Here is a 15658-nt window from a genome sequence, read left to right on the forward strand (position 1 = left end):
TGTTAAAAGTATTGTTGCAGAATGTAAACTGTTGAATAAATTATTATTATATTTATTGGTTGCACTGTCAGCCAGATGTTTAGAGTGGATTTGGCATTTTTGTTCACCTGTGATAAGAGATAACAGATAACCAGAGTTGGAAGGGACCTGTAGGTCATCTAGTCCAACCCCCTGCCCAAGCAGGAGACCCTACATCTGCCTCTTCTTGAATCCTGGGCTAGGCAGATGTTGTAATTTAATAATATTATTAAATTATTATTATTAAATTATTATTAATAAATGATGATGATGATTAAATAAATATTATTTAATTAAATTTTAAAGTTGCAGGATGCAAGCATTTCCAAGGAAAGTTTCCTTTTGCAATTGACTGATGGTGAAAATGTCAATGCTGACGGTGTTCAAATATTTTGGGATTGCACCTCAGGCACTTATTACTATAGGTACTTTGCTTCTTTTGGCTTCTTTTAGCTGCAGGTCTTTGCATTTTGCTATTTTATCCAGTCCTTTCTTTTTTATTCTGCTGTCTCCAGATATTGCCACATCCACTAGCCAGCCTTTATTGTCTTCTTTCTTCTTATTAACTTCTCAATAATTTGCAAAACTGGGCTCAGTAGATGTCATTTAGGAGATAGCTAATAAAGTATAGTGGCAAAGCTGAGAACTATCATTATTAGGGTTTTTTTTTACTCTTATGCAAAATGATTTTTAGAAGAAACATATCCCTTAAAAAATTAGCAATTTGCAAAAATCAAGGTCATGAAGCGGGGAGAAGCACAGTTTTGGTGTTCAGAAGCATAAGAATCTGTGAAATGCTTAGTCAAAAAACATTTAAGTTAAGAAAAACAGAATTGTTGTTGTTTGTAAAATTTGGAAATACTTTCTCTTTGGATTTAAAAAAAAATCCTATTTATTTCAAGGTTGCTACTTTCCCAAATCAATTGTTATGAAGTATAGACACACAGGGCTTCAGGCAACTGAGTTTTACCTCTTTCGTCTTTTTGTTTCTGAAGAAGCAAAAGAATAATTCAATAGACATCCAATATTCATTAAATATAAAAAAAGAAGAAAGCTGTAATTGAATGCACCAGAGTTTTGTCAAGACTGATGTTCTTTTAACTGGGTTTTGCTGATCTTGGTAGCATTTATCATCAATGACTGTTGTATTTCTCTCCTATTCTTTTTCCAAATAAATCTCATAGCTTAATGATTAATTTATAAACTTTATGGCATTTCTTCAAATAATTGAGCATTAAAATAATGGCAATTCTAAATGAGATAAATGTGGTTAACACCAAATGCCTACAACCGTTATTTTAAAACTCAGCATCTGTCAGCCACAAATTTTAGGTTCTATCATTTAAAAAATAGCAAAAAAATAATTACACAGGTTTTGAGACTAATGAAGATTTTAAAAATAGGTGTGTTTTTTTAAGCAGAATTGTGGTCTTAGTTTGGCCCTCCTGTAGTTGCTGCAACAAATGGCTACATATTGTATTATCTATCAAAAGGTAATACTTTATTATCTGTCAAAAAACACAAAACACTATGATAGGCAGAAAACTATTCCTATAAGGCTTGAAAAATCATGATTTACATCTAAGTTGCTTATCATGTTTGTTAAGGACGGAAAGTAAGACACAGTAAAAGAGCACTAAGAGGAGATAAAATATAGCAAAACAGAAAAACATTCTTTACCACAAATACCAAAAATTATATCAGAATCTGATGCCAAGGATTTATGTTTAATGCATATAACTGTCTCTTTCATTCACTTACTGTCTATGTAGGTCAGGGGTGTCAAACCTACGTTGTTTATTTATTTATTTATTTATTTTATTAGATTTGTATGCCGCCCCTTTCCGTAGACTCGGGGCGGCTCACAGCACAATAAAAAACAGTTCATGACAAATCTAATACAATAATTTACAATTTAAAATATTTAAAAACCCCATTATTAAACAGACATACATACAAGCATACCATACATAAATTGTATAGGCCCGGGGGAGATATCTCAGTTCCCCCATGCCTGACGACAAAGGTGGGTTTTAAGGAGTTTACGAAAGGCAAGGAGGGTAGGGGTAGTTCTAATCTCTGGGGGGGAGCTGGTTCCAGAGAGTCGGGGCCGCCACAGAGAAGGCTCTTACAGCATCGTCACATGATATATCTCAACATCTTTCCCCTTCGCTAAACCAAGCATAGGCATGGCCAGCGTGAGACACATCTGGCCCAAAGGGGGCAAGATTGCCAGCCCTGATTTAGTGTAGGTGATTAAGTGTAGGTCATTAAATGTAGAAGCCTGTGTAGGTCATTAAGTGACCACCAAGTATGTATCAGGGAATAGGGAAGGCTTTGAAATGCCGGTGCTCATTGGTATGCAAAAACCAGTTGCAGGCTGGAAAGCACAGCCAAATAGGCCTACTGGTGCATAGATCCTCTCCCAACTCACCATGCCTGGATCCACTTACCTTTCCATCACCTCACTTCTACCTGCATACAAACCCCGTTCTCACAACAGTAAGGAAATTTGCCTTCTCAAGATCACATGATTTGGAAAAGGGGTCTCCAAACCATCATGAGAACTCAGGGCTGCCAAGATAAAATAGCAACCAGGAATAGGTTAATGGCCTAGGAGGCAAGTTTGGCATCACCATCCTTGCTCAGCAACTGAGTGAAAAACCTATCAAGCATAGCAACAAGGGCAGGAACAGCCTTTGACAAACTCAGTCCAATCACAGACCAGACAGGAATTTAACCCATTCCTGGATGCTCTATCCAGAGTGAGGGAGAACAATGGCATCTGCTAGCATTTCTTTTAGCCTTCTGGATATATATAGTTGGGTCGAGAGGCAAAAAAGGAGCTGTGATGTTCCTTCAATACACCAGGGTGATTCAACACAAAAATATGTAACCCTTCCCTGGTGCAGAGCTGAAGGGATTGGATACTGTAGCCTAGATATTAATTCTCTGCCTTACAAGGCAAAGGTTTCAGGTTCAAGTCCCAGTGAGGGTATGGCTAGCTGATGAGGCCAAAATAAGGCCGAAATAGATCTATCCTACTCTCTTATAATTTTCAAATTCAGCAAAAAACATGTGACACATATATATATATATATATGTGTGTCACAAGGCCGAAATGGGACCATCCTAGTCTCCCTTAATTTTAAAAATTCCAGCTAAAAAAAACATTTAACACATACAGAATATAGTTGTTGGCTATAAATATATTAACTGCCTTGAAGTGGTCCTGGGTTGGGCCTAGAGGCAAAAAGGAGCTGTGACATTCCTTAATATATATATATATATATATATATATATATATATATATATATATATATATATATGTATGTCACATGTTTAAGCTGAATTTTGAAAATTAAGGGAGACTAGGATAGATCTATTTCGGCCTCATTTTGGCCTCATCAGCTAGCCATACCCACTGGGACTTGAACCTGCAACCTTTGCCTTGTAAGGCAGAGAATTATCCTCTAGGCTACAGTATCCAATCCCTTCAGCTCTGTACCAGGGAATATATATATACCAGGGTGATCCGACATAAATATATATGTATATATATGGGTATGGCTAGCTGATGAGGCCAAAATAAGGCCGAAATAGATCTATCCTAGTCTCCCTTAATTTTCAAATTCAGCTTAAACATGTGACATATATATATATATATATATATATATATATATATATATATATATATATATATATGTTTTCGTAAATTTTCACGGGTATATGTATGTAGATTGTTCTGAGTTCGGGTTTTGCCCTGTGTAATGTTTTGCATGTCTATGCGACGTTTCGGTAAAATCACATTTACCATCATCAGGCTGGAGTTCCAATCTCTGTGTTTTTGCAAATGAATATTAGCAACTGACATTCCTTCTTAGCATGTAGTGTGGGGGTGGAGATTTGCTTTGAATGTAGCAAATAGATTGGGTGACTATGCTTCCGTGATCTGATTGGTTGGTGTAATCATGGTTATAGAAGGAATGGTATGAAGATTATGAAGTGTTTTGTTTAAGTCTGATTTCCAAATATAAAATTCTAAAATCATAATAATTAAAGGATTGACATATTGATTATAATGAAGTTTTTATTTTGTTTAAGGCTGGTTTCCAAATCTCTGGCAGACGTGAGGTATCATCCCGTTTATTTAAACAAAAAGATCTTTTTTCAATTTCAATAGCTTCTAGAGAGATTCTTTTATATAAATTCTCTGTTTTGTGGAGTAATTTAGTTTTTTCAAAGTCAATTTCGTGCCCTGTTCTTTTAATGTGCTGGACAAGGGAGGAGGTCTTCTCCTGTTTCTTGACTGCATTCATATGTTCTGCCATGCGCTGGCTCACTCTTCGGTTAGTTTGTCCAATGTATGTGGCTGCACATGTTTTGCAAGGGATTTCATAGATACCTTGGTATTCTAATTGGATTTTATCTTTGGGGCTCCTTAGGATATTAGATATTTTTTGGTTAGTGCAAAATGAGGTTTTGATGTTATGTTTTTGTAGAATTTTACTAATTTTATCCGTGGTGCCTTTGATGTAAGGAAGGATGGTGGTGCCATTGTCCTGTTCTTGATCTTGTTTTTTGGGGGGTGTCTCTTTATTGATTAGGTTTGTTATTGTTTTCTCTTTGAATCCATTAGAAATTAGTACATCTTTGAGTTTGTTCAATTCAGTTTTTAAGTGCTCATGGTCAGCTAAGCGTTTGGTTCTGGTGATGAGAGTTTTGGCCACTGAGGTGATTTGTGCGGGGTGGTGGTGTGAGTGTGCATTTAGATAACGGTTGGTATGGGTTTTCTTTTGGTAGATACTATCTACCAAAAGAAAACCCATACCAACCGTTATCTAAATGCACACTCACACCACCACCCCGCACAAATCACCTCAGTGGCCAAAACTCTCATCACCAGAACCAAACGCTTAGCTGACCATGAGCACTTAAAAACTGAATTGAACAAACTCAAAGATGTACTAATTTCTAATGGATTCAAAGAGAAAACAATAACAAACCTAATCAATAAAGAGACACCCCCCAAAAAACAAGATCAAGAACAGGACAATGGCACCACCATCCTTCCTTACATCAAAGGCACCACGGATAAAATTAGTAAAATTCTACAAAAACATAACATCAAAACCTCATTTTGCACTAACCAAAAAATATCTAATATCCTAAGGAGCCCCAAAGATAAAATCCAATTAGAATACCAAGGTATCTATGAAATCCCTTGCAAAACATGTGCAGCCACATACATTGGACAAACTAACCGAAGAGTGAGCCAGCGCATGGCAGAACATATGAATGCAGTCAAGAAACAGGAGAAGACCTCCTCCCTTGTCCAGCACATTAAAAGAACAGGGCACGAAATTGACTTTGAAAAAACTAAATTACTCCACAAAACAGAGAATTTATATAAAAGAATCTCTCTAGAAGCTATTGAAATTGAAAAAAGATCTTTTTGTTTAAATAAACGGGATGATACCTCACGTCTGCCAGAGATTTGGAAACCAGCCTTAAACAAAATAAAAACTTCATTATAATCAATATGTCAATCCTTTAATTATTATGATTTTAGAATTTTATATTTGGAAATCAGACTTAAACAAAACACTTCATAATCTTCATACCATTCCTTCTATAACCATGATTACACCAACCAATCAGATCACGGAAGCATAGTCACCCAATCTATTTGCTACATTCAAAGCAAATCTCCACCCCCACACTACATGCTAAGAAGGAATGTCAGTTGCTAATATTCATTTGCAAAAACACAGAGATTGGAACTCCAGCCTGATGATGGTAAATGTGATTTTACCGAAACGTCGCATAGACATGCAAAACATTACACAGGGCAAAACCCGAACTCAGAACAATCTACATATATATATATATATATATATATATATATATATATATATATATATATATATATATATAATGTTTTTTTAGCTGGAATTTTAAAATTAAGGGAGACTAGGATGGTCCCATTTCGGCCTTGTTCTGGCCTCATCAGCTAGCCACACCCTTCCTTACTGGGATTTGATCCTGTGGACTCTGCCTTGTAAGGCAGAGACTTAGCAGAGGTGCTATCAGATCAGATCCCTTCCAGCTGTGTACCAGGGAGGGGCTATATGTTTTTTTATGTCGGATCACCCTGGTATATTTCAAGGAACGTCACAGCTCCTTTTTTGCCTCTCGAGGCGAGAACAAGGCCGAAATGGGACCATCCTAGTCTCCCTTAATTTTAAAATTCCAGCTAAAAAAACATTTGACACATACAGAATATAGTTGTCGGCTATAAATAAAAATTAACTGCCTTGAAGTGGCCCTGGGTTGGGCCTAGAGGCAAAAAAGGAGCTGTGACGTTCCTTGAAATATACCAGGGTGATCCGACATAAAAAAACATATAGCCCCTCCCTGGTACACAGCTGGAAGGGATCTGATCTGATAGCACCTCTGCTAAGTCTCTGCCTTACAAGGCAGAGTCCACAGGATCAAATCCCAGTAAGGAAGGGTGTGGCTAGCTGATGAGGCCAGAACAAGGCCGAAATGGGACCATCCTAGTCTCCCTTAATTTTAAAATTCCAGCTAAAAAAACATTTGACACATACAGAATATAGTTGTCGGCTATAAATAAAAATTAACTGCCTTGAAGTGGCCCTGGGTTGGGCCTAGAGGCAAAAAAGGAGCTGTGACGTTCCTTGAAATATACCAGGGTGATCCGACATAAAAACACACACACACACACACACACACATATATATATATATATATATATATATATTTATGCCGCCCTTCTCTTTAGACTCAGGGTGGCTTACAACATGTTAGCAATAGCACTTTTTAAAAGGGCCAGCATATCGTCCCCACAATCCAGGTCCTCATTTTATCTACCTCGGAAGGATGGAAGGCTGAATCAACCTTGAGCCGGTGATGAGATTTGAACCGCTGACCTACAGATCTAGCAGTCAGCTTTAGTGGCCTGCAGTACTACACTCTACTCACTGCGCAACCTCAGCTCATTAAAACACTATCGAGGAGGGCAATCTGAAAGAATCTATTGAGAGCTTTTCAGAATGTCAGTTTTACTAGCTTTATCACCAGATCTGAAGTCTGTTCCTCCAGCATGTGGGAGAACTTCCCCTCCTTTGTGGATGGGAAGGGAAAATCTCTTGGCATGCTGAGGTCATGGACCTCAAATTGTCTGTTCCTTCCATTTGCCATTTTTCCCCATAGGCTCCCTTTAGAAGCTGGGGAACAAATTGGAAGTGTGAACGCATAATCACAGGGTACTTGGCAATTGGTCATGAGTACAAACAGGGTTTCAAGCATCCTAAATGCAATCATGTGACTGGGAAAAGATGGCATGAAGTTTGATGATGCCCAGAAGTACTTTATGGGCAATAAAGCATCCATTCCATTGTTGATGTGACTGTGTATAATTATTAAAAGAGTCCTGAATTGAGAATTACCTATATTTGTTCAAAACAGATTTCCTTGACGCTATATATATATATATATATATATATTCTCCTCCATCTGAATTTGTATAGTCCCATTTTAATATTCCAACTATTTTTTTTCTTTTTCTTTCTTTAAATTTGTAGCCAACCACCTTCCCGATTTATTGGCGTGTTCAAAATAATTTTGTCTCGCTACTTTGATTTTTTGAGGCTACTTCCTCTTGTATGGTTAAATTTATCTTATGTTTAAGTATTTCTTTTTCCTCTCTAATCTTATGGTTGTGGGGTTATGTCTGCATTTTATATTCTAGTTCTCCTAATTTATTCTGTCGATCAGTGATTTCTAATTTTTAGTCCTTCTTATAGTGTATGCGATGGTAGGACTCCGAATATAAGTCTTTGTTGTATCCCACAAATTTTCCTCATTCCAGTTTTCTTTCAAAAATGATGTTAGTTCTTTTTCCAAATATTGAATATAATTCTTTTCCTTTACTATTCTTTGGTTCATCGTCCACCAAAACATATTTCCAGCTTACTGTAGAAGCATGCCTTGTTTCTGTACTTATTATATTTTTGCCCACTTTCAAGAAAAAGCAGTGTCTGATTTATCCATGTATTTCTGTTATTTCAAAATGGTTTAGCCTAAAAAGACAAGATACATAATGGGAGAAAAATAAGGGAAAAAGAGAGGTAAAATCCTTATAAAATGCTGCCTGCAAGTGACACAGTGATCAGAATACAGTACTGCAAGCTTCTTCTGCTAATCACCACTGTCAGAAGTTTGGCAATTTGGGTCTCACCTGCTCAAGGTTGGCTCAGCCTTCCATCCTTCCAAGGTCAGTAAAATGAGGAACCCAGATATATTGCAATAGAGAGAAATCCCTATGCTTGCTTTTATATCCACCTGAAGTTGAAGAAGCGAGTTACTGCCTGAAAGGCTTCAATAGCTATTTGTGTGTCTTCCCACCACCAATGTACAATCTGTGCCCAATAAATAAGGTTAGCACAATCCTGCAATCAGGAAGCTGGCATTCAGTATACAGGTAGTCCTCAGCTTATGACAGTGAAGCCCAAAATTTATGCTGCTAAGTGAGAAATTTGTTAAGCGAGTTTTGCCCTCTTTTACAACTGTTCTTGCCATGGTTGTTAAGTGAATCATCGTAGTTGTTAAATTAGTTACCCAGTTGTTAAATTAATCTGGCTTCCCCACTGACTTGGCTTGTCAGAAAGTCACAAAAGGTGATCACAGGAACCCTGGGGACACTGCCACTGTCATAAATGTGAGTCAGTTATCAAGCATCCAAATGTAAATTGCATGACCATGGGGATAATGCAATGGTCATATGTAAATTGGTCGTAAGTCTTTTTTTTTCAGTTTCATTGTAACTTTGAACAGTCACTAAATGATATGTTGTAAGTCGAGGACTACCTGTACTTAATTCCAGAGGAGCTGATGTTGGGAATTGAGAAGAGAAGCAAAGCAAGGTGTTTTCAACACACTGTGTCTGCCTCAAATAAAGGTCCATCTTGCTGAAGCCATCTTCCTTAGGAAGCTCCTGGCCAGTGAGAGAGGTAAGAGCATGCTGTCTTTCAAATTCTGATATAATTATTCACATATCAACATGTCAATTTCAATTACAGAAACATTTCAATATTTTGAAAGGCATAAAAGAATGAAGAATGAATCCAGCTGTATGACAACCTCATATGGAATTCACAATGAATGCAATCTCTTCTCTGAGAGATTGAACTTCTAGCAATTTCTACATGCAGCTGTGGGATCTGCAGGGAATCAGAAGGTTAGTTTGGAAGTGGAAACTCTAACAGCAAAAGAAATATCTCAAAGATCCTTATTACTGCCATATTCTATTTCCAATCCCTCCTAACCAGTTGCTTCTTGCAGAGCCTGTTCTGTCAACAGACAGAACAAGATCAGAATATCTATTTTCTGGCATCATGAAAGACAGCAAATTGCTAATTCTTATTGAGCTGCCTCCAAGCATCCTCATGTTTACAGTTGATCTCAATTAGAATGTTTGATAACTAATTTGTAGTCTAACTAACCTACATAGTTCAGACTGCAATGGCTAAGTGGTTTTAGATAACAAAAGGTAAAAGTTTTCCCTGTTCAGTTGTGCTCAATTCTAGGGCACAGTGTTCATCTCTGTTTCTTGGAAAAAGAGCCAGCATTGTCCAAGGACATTCTCCATAGTCATGTGGCCAGCAAAACTATACGTCAAGGTGCATGGAACACTGTTACCTTCCCGAAGTGGTACCTATTAATCTACTTACATTTGCATGCTTTAAAACTACTAGGCGGGCAAAAGCTGGGGCAAGGAACAGGGACTTGCCCTGTTGTACAGTGCTTGGGTCTCAAACACGGGCTGTCAGCTTTCCAGCTGATAAGTTCAGTATCTTTAACCACTGAGCCATCATGCCCTCATATGGTTTAGGTAGCAAGCATGGCAACATTTGATAAGGTTCAGGAGGTTTTTTTTAATGCCAGCAACAAAGGAAGCCGCTTATGTGATCAATTATTACTTGAAATAATGGTTCATTCCAGGGGTGGGTTCTGGTTTTCTTCACTGCTGGTTCACTCCTTGACGTGCTGCGTGAAAAAAACCAGCTTCTGTGCATGTGCAGAAGCAAAAAACAAGATGGCGATACGTATGGCACTGCCAAGAGATACAATTTGGGAGCGTGGCAGGCTTGGATTAGTGCCGGTTCCAGCAACCCAGACCATTAAATTACTATCAGTTCCATAGAATCGGTCCGAACTGTGAGGAACCCATCTCTGGTTCACTCTGAATTTTATACATCTCGATTTGCATCTCAGTCTTAGTTAATAATGTCTTAGCTTGGTCTTGCACTCAGAATAACTAAGTATATTCTGAAATATAATAATGTCCTCTTGTAGTATTAAGATAAGGCAGCTGAGTTAAGCCCTGACTTAGTCATGTTTGCAGTAGATCTATTTAAATAACTGGGAGGAGTTAATGTGACTACATTTAAGAATACTTTCTGGCATTAATATGCTGCCATAATGTTCATTTCTCCAATTTTTTGCTATTTTAGTGGGTCAGGCACACATGCACAGAAATACACTGCAAATAGTGTATATCATCTGTACTGTTTGCTGCCCCAAAGCTAGGTGCATCTTATACTTCGGAGCGTCTTATACTCCAAAAATATGGTACTTATCTACAAAAGATAAACCAAAAGCCAGAGTTTCTCAGGACAAAGACAGCAGTTCTGTCAATTTTCAAGAATGCCTCGGTTTCAAAACCATGAAAAAAACCACTAGAATATGGAAGACAGGAGAAGAAGCAATGTGTTCAAACTGCCAAGGCTATATGTGGGAATCATTCCTGATGCTGACAAACAGTTGTTCAATGAGGTTTCTTCACCCTAGTTGCAATGAAGATTATTATTTAAAATACAGTGTTCCCTCGCTTTTCACGGGGGATGCGTTCCGAGACCGCCCGCGAAAGTTGAATTTCCGCGAAGTAGAGATGCGGAAGTAAATACACTATTTTTGGCTATGAACATTATCACAAGCCTTCCCTTAACACTTTAAACCCCTAAATTGCAATTTCCCATTCCCTTAGTAACCATTCAGATTATTACTCACCATGTTTATTTATTAAAGTTTATTAAAAAAAATATTTATTAAAGGCAGACGAAAGTTTGGCGATGACATATGATGTCATCGGGTGGGAAAAACCATGGTATAGGGAAAAAACCCGCAAAGTGTTTTTTAATTAATGTTTTTGAAAAACCGTGGTATCGACTTTCCGCGAAGTTCGAACCCGCGAAAATCGAGGGAACATTGTACTATGTAATGCCCTGAGAGACTTTAGAACAAACCTATCCTAGCAGCAAATTAAGTCATATACTTTCCTGGCAATGAGATTTATTGCAGATTCCCAGTCTGGAATGTTTGACACCACTCCTTTTTCTAGGTGTTCAGAGACAACTGCTTTCATTATGGCATTTCTGTTTTGTTATGTCATAGTAGAGATTTTAACTGCTATTGTTATCTCACATATAAGGATTTTGCTACTAAGCACTCTGGCACCCATACCACCAACACATGCAAATTGAAACCCAAAAGTCAGGCAAAAAACATCATTCATGCTACTTTCTGGAAAACCTGTAATATGTTTGAGCAAATTCAAAATGGCGAACGTTGTTCCTTACATAGCAAAAGTTAATTAGAATTAAATCATTAATCACCTTTTTAAATCTCCCTCAGAAGGACTCTCAGTGGTCTACAAAAATATTAACTTATTTATTTTTTATTTTATTACTTAGATTTGTATGCCGCCCCTCTCCGAAGACTCGGGGCGGCTCACAACACGTGGAAACAAATCATAAATAATCTGACAATTTAAAATATTTAAAGATTTAAGAAAGACCCCATATACTAACAGACATACACACAAGCATACCATATATAAATTAAACATGCCCAGGGGGAGATGTTTCAGTTCCCCCATGCCTGACGGCAAAGGTGGGTTTTAAGGAGTTTACGGAAGGCAGGAAGAGTAGGGGCAGTTCTAATCTCCGGGGGGAGTTGGTTCCAGAGGGCCGGTGCCACCACAGAGAAGGCTCTTTCCCTGGGGCCCGCCAACCGACATTGTTTAGTTGATGGGACCCGGAGAAGGCCCACTCTGTGGGACCTAATCGGTCGCTGGGATTCGTGCGGCAGGAGGCGGTCTCGGAGATATTCTGGTCCAATGGTTTAAATCGAACTGTCTGATTTCCTTGCCGCAGTGCAAGTGCTAGGTATAAAAATGCTTCAGCTTGAAAGTAGGACAAATGTTCGCCTGCACAAAATCCCATCATTTACATGCCACTTTATTCCTTGGTCTGTCAAGGTGGAAGAGTTTTGAGCATCGAAACAGATTCTCAAACACATTCTTGAAAACTCGCTGTCAACCCAAGGCTCAGAAGACCAGAAGTTTGACTCAGTATAAGGCAACTTCATAAACGGAGTTTATAATAACTAGGTCAGGTTTGGGAGAAAATAATGAAAAGAAACTGAGCTTTTGAATTCTGTGTTTCCCTGACAATATTTCCCCCCCCTTGCGCTCCAACTCTAACACATTTCCAAGTGTTACTTATCTGAATAATCGGGGGGGAAAAACCCCATGGTGTGCAGTTTAGCCCAGCTCTTGGTTATAGATAGAATCAAGCTCTTTAAGTATTCCTCTCTAATTTCTTCTGCAAGCAAAGGGTGTAAAGAAGAATGAAAGGTACATGGTTTGTCAAATGGATTAAATCAAGAGGGATGGTAACCTGGCATCTTGCCTCATGTACAATTATCAAGAAATATGACCCCATGGAAATTTGTACGCATGGAAGGCCTCAAACAATGAACGGATTTAGGATTATATAAATCACAATAGTCTGTAGTATAATCACATGAGAGAACAAACCTGCAAAGCTTATTATACCGAATACCCAGATGGAGAACAACAGTTGTTGCTGTACTAAGAATTACCACTCTTGTAATCAATAACAAGAAAGAAAAAAAGAACAGTTGGGCAACTTGTTTCTTATTATGTTCACTTAGGCAACGTCTAGATCAATAAAGAGCATTAAGTCTCATACCTCTCTTGGCTGTGCATACTCAATTTGCCCAGTGTATGCTGAGGAGGGATTTGGTGGTACATTCACATTCCTTAGCAGATAAATATGCATATCATTTGCAGAGTCATCGTTTAAATGCCAAATAAACCTCTGCAATCTTGCAAAAATGGAAAGAAAGGTTTCACTAAAGTAGCATTATTATTTGCTGCAGATTGTTTTATAGATGGCTAAATTTTATCTTGAAGAAAGGAGAAAATATAGCCAGGGTGATATAGGGCACGAATATGTCCACTAAGGTTTAAACCAAAGCTAGTTTTGGAGTGAAGAAATGTTATTTTTCTTCTACTTGTCAAGATCAAAGGCATTTCAAGACTGGAAAGCTACCTTCCTGCTAAGAACCTGATCAATCGCTTGACTGAGTTGAAAGTAACAACCAAAGTAGATCAACTATATTGGTAGTCCTTGACTTATGTCCAGAATTGAGGCCCAAATGTCTGTTGCTAAGCAAGACATTTGAAAAGTGAGGTTTGCCCCATTTCACGACCTTCCTTGCCACCATTGTTAAGTAAATCATTGCTGTTGCTAAGTTAGTAACGTGCTTAAGTGAATCTGGCTTCCCTAATTATTGACTTTATTTGTCAGAAGGTCCCGAAAGACATGCAACTATCATAAATACATACCAGTTGCCAAGCATCCAAATTTTGATCACATGGGGGTGTTGCAAAGGTGGTACGTGTGAAAAACAGTCATAGAACATTTATCTCACTGTTATTGTAACTTCAGATCGTCACTAAATGAGTGGTTGTAAGTTGAGGACTATCTGAATCTCAAATAGTTACCTACAGTATCTTGATGAAATTTATTTACTTCCGTATTTATTACTTGTAAAATGTAAATATGAAAGATCTTAGGTCAAGATCTTTCCTATACACTGTGGAGATAGGTACTATGTGAATTAAAGGGTATTTTCTTTTTTTTTAAATTCCCCCCAAATTTTATTAAAAATGATGCTTCCAGTGTTGTCATCTTCGGCAACTGGCCAATGCAAAAACTCTTTATTTCTTTGGGGTGGGGGGTGAATTAGTTGGGGAGGAATAGGAGGGCACCTCCTTTTTTATCTTTATTGGAATAAGTCCTCAAAATATGCTACCACGTGAAACCCCCATAAAGGGGGTAATTACTAAAGGGTATTTTCTAACAACACCTGAATAAAAATGTGAACTTTACAGAAAGTTGCGATCCAAAGAGATCTTAAGTCTTTTATTACAGTCATATATTCAGACTTGCTTCTGTGAAAGGCAAGTGGTGACTATGTTCCACAAAACTAACATATATTGTGAGCCTCGCAACAGCATAACATAGCATTAGATTTATTATTGTCTTAGACAGGGACAAAGTTAACTTTCCAGATGATAAGAATTCATTTCTTTTAGTAAAATCCGTTGCCTCATTCTCACTGCAGACAGACAGAATTTGGCTACATGTAAGCAACGGTGTTCTTACAGCCTGCTAGGAGAAAACAGGTATACTGAACATCATCTATGCCTGGGTATTCTTTTATGAGAAATCTAATTAATTTATCATGTACATTTCTGTAGAAATTGCAGTCTAATGGGATGTGTTGTCCACTGTAGTAAAGGAGTCACATGGGCAAAGGAATGCAGAGAAAGGATTTTTTCAGTACTTACCAACAATAATTGCTGAAGGCAATGCACCAAAGCTAGCTAAGACAAATGGTCTGCAATGTGTATAATTTGTTAAGGACTGGCAGGAATCAGATGGGTTAGTAATAAAGGTAAGGCTTCAAGATTTAAGTTGCCTTAAGGTGCCTCATGCTAATATCTGTAATAATACAAGATTTGTCGTCTTCTTCAATGTTCATTTAGTTTGATTATCCCATTGTCTACATTGCTTCACTACAGAAGTTTTATACCACCAATATTTTTTCTATCTTCCAGGTAGATTGCCAGCTATCCTTGCTAATCAGGGAAATCAGCCATTCCACCCTCCCAGGATTAATTTTCAGATTAATCATCAACGTATTAAATACTTTTTAAAGAAATAACTTTCTCCTACTAGGACAACCTCGATACAGGATAAATCCAAGTAATGAATTAATAATTAGACTAAACAACTGAAAAAATCTCATTGAAATAATACTGCTAGAGCAAAAAGCGTTCACCAGGTTTAGATCACACCATACCAAGGATTGCATTAGTTATTCCATCTATATGAAAGATGGATGGAATAACTAATGTAATAACTTCACAATGTTAGTCATCTGTTTTCTAAACTGCATGTATTAAAATAATATTTTTTAAAAATCAAATTTATGGATTTAACATATCAAATATTTAACATCTGTTTTTCATTATTTCTTTTCTTCAAAAAACCCCTCTTAAGTAGAATACTTGAAAAGCAGTTTTCTACACATGCCTCTAAAATAAACTAGTGAACTGCAAAGTAAACATAAATAATTATCTCCTGGCATTACAGTTAATTCTGTGTATACTAAAAAAAAATCCATCTGACCATATTATTTAGTTAAGAGATAAAGAATACATAGACAAACAAATAAACAG

At 37.4% G+C, this 15658-nt stretch overlaps 1 protein-coding gene across 6 annotated transcripts in view; it reads right to left on the reverse strand.

Moving 5' to 3' along the window:
• DPYD (dihydropyrimidine dehydrogenase) overlaps positions 1-15658 on the reverse strand; it is a 735717-nt gene that overhangs the window by 467081 nt on the left and 252978 nt on the right. The gene's annotated exons all lie outside the window — the stretch shown is intronic.

This window comes from Erythrolamprus reginae, chromosome 3, assembly GCF_031021105.1.
Source record: "Erythrolamprus reginae isolate rEryReg1 chromosome 3, rEryReg1.hap1, whole genome shotgun sequence".
In the NCBI taxonomy this organism is placed as follows: Eukaryota; Metazoa; Chordata; class Lepidosauria; order Squamata; family Dipsadidae; genus Erythrolamprus; species Erythrolamprus reginae.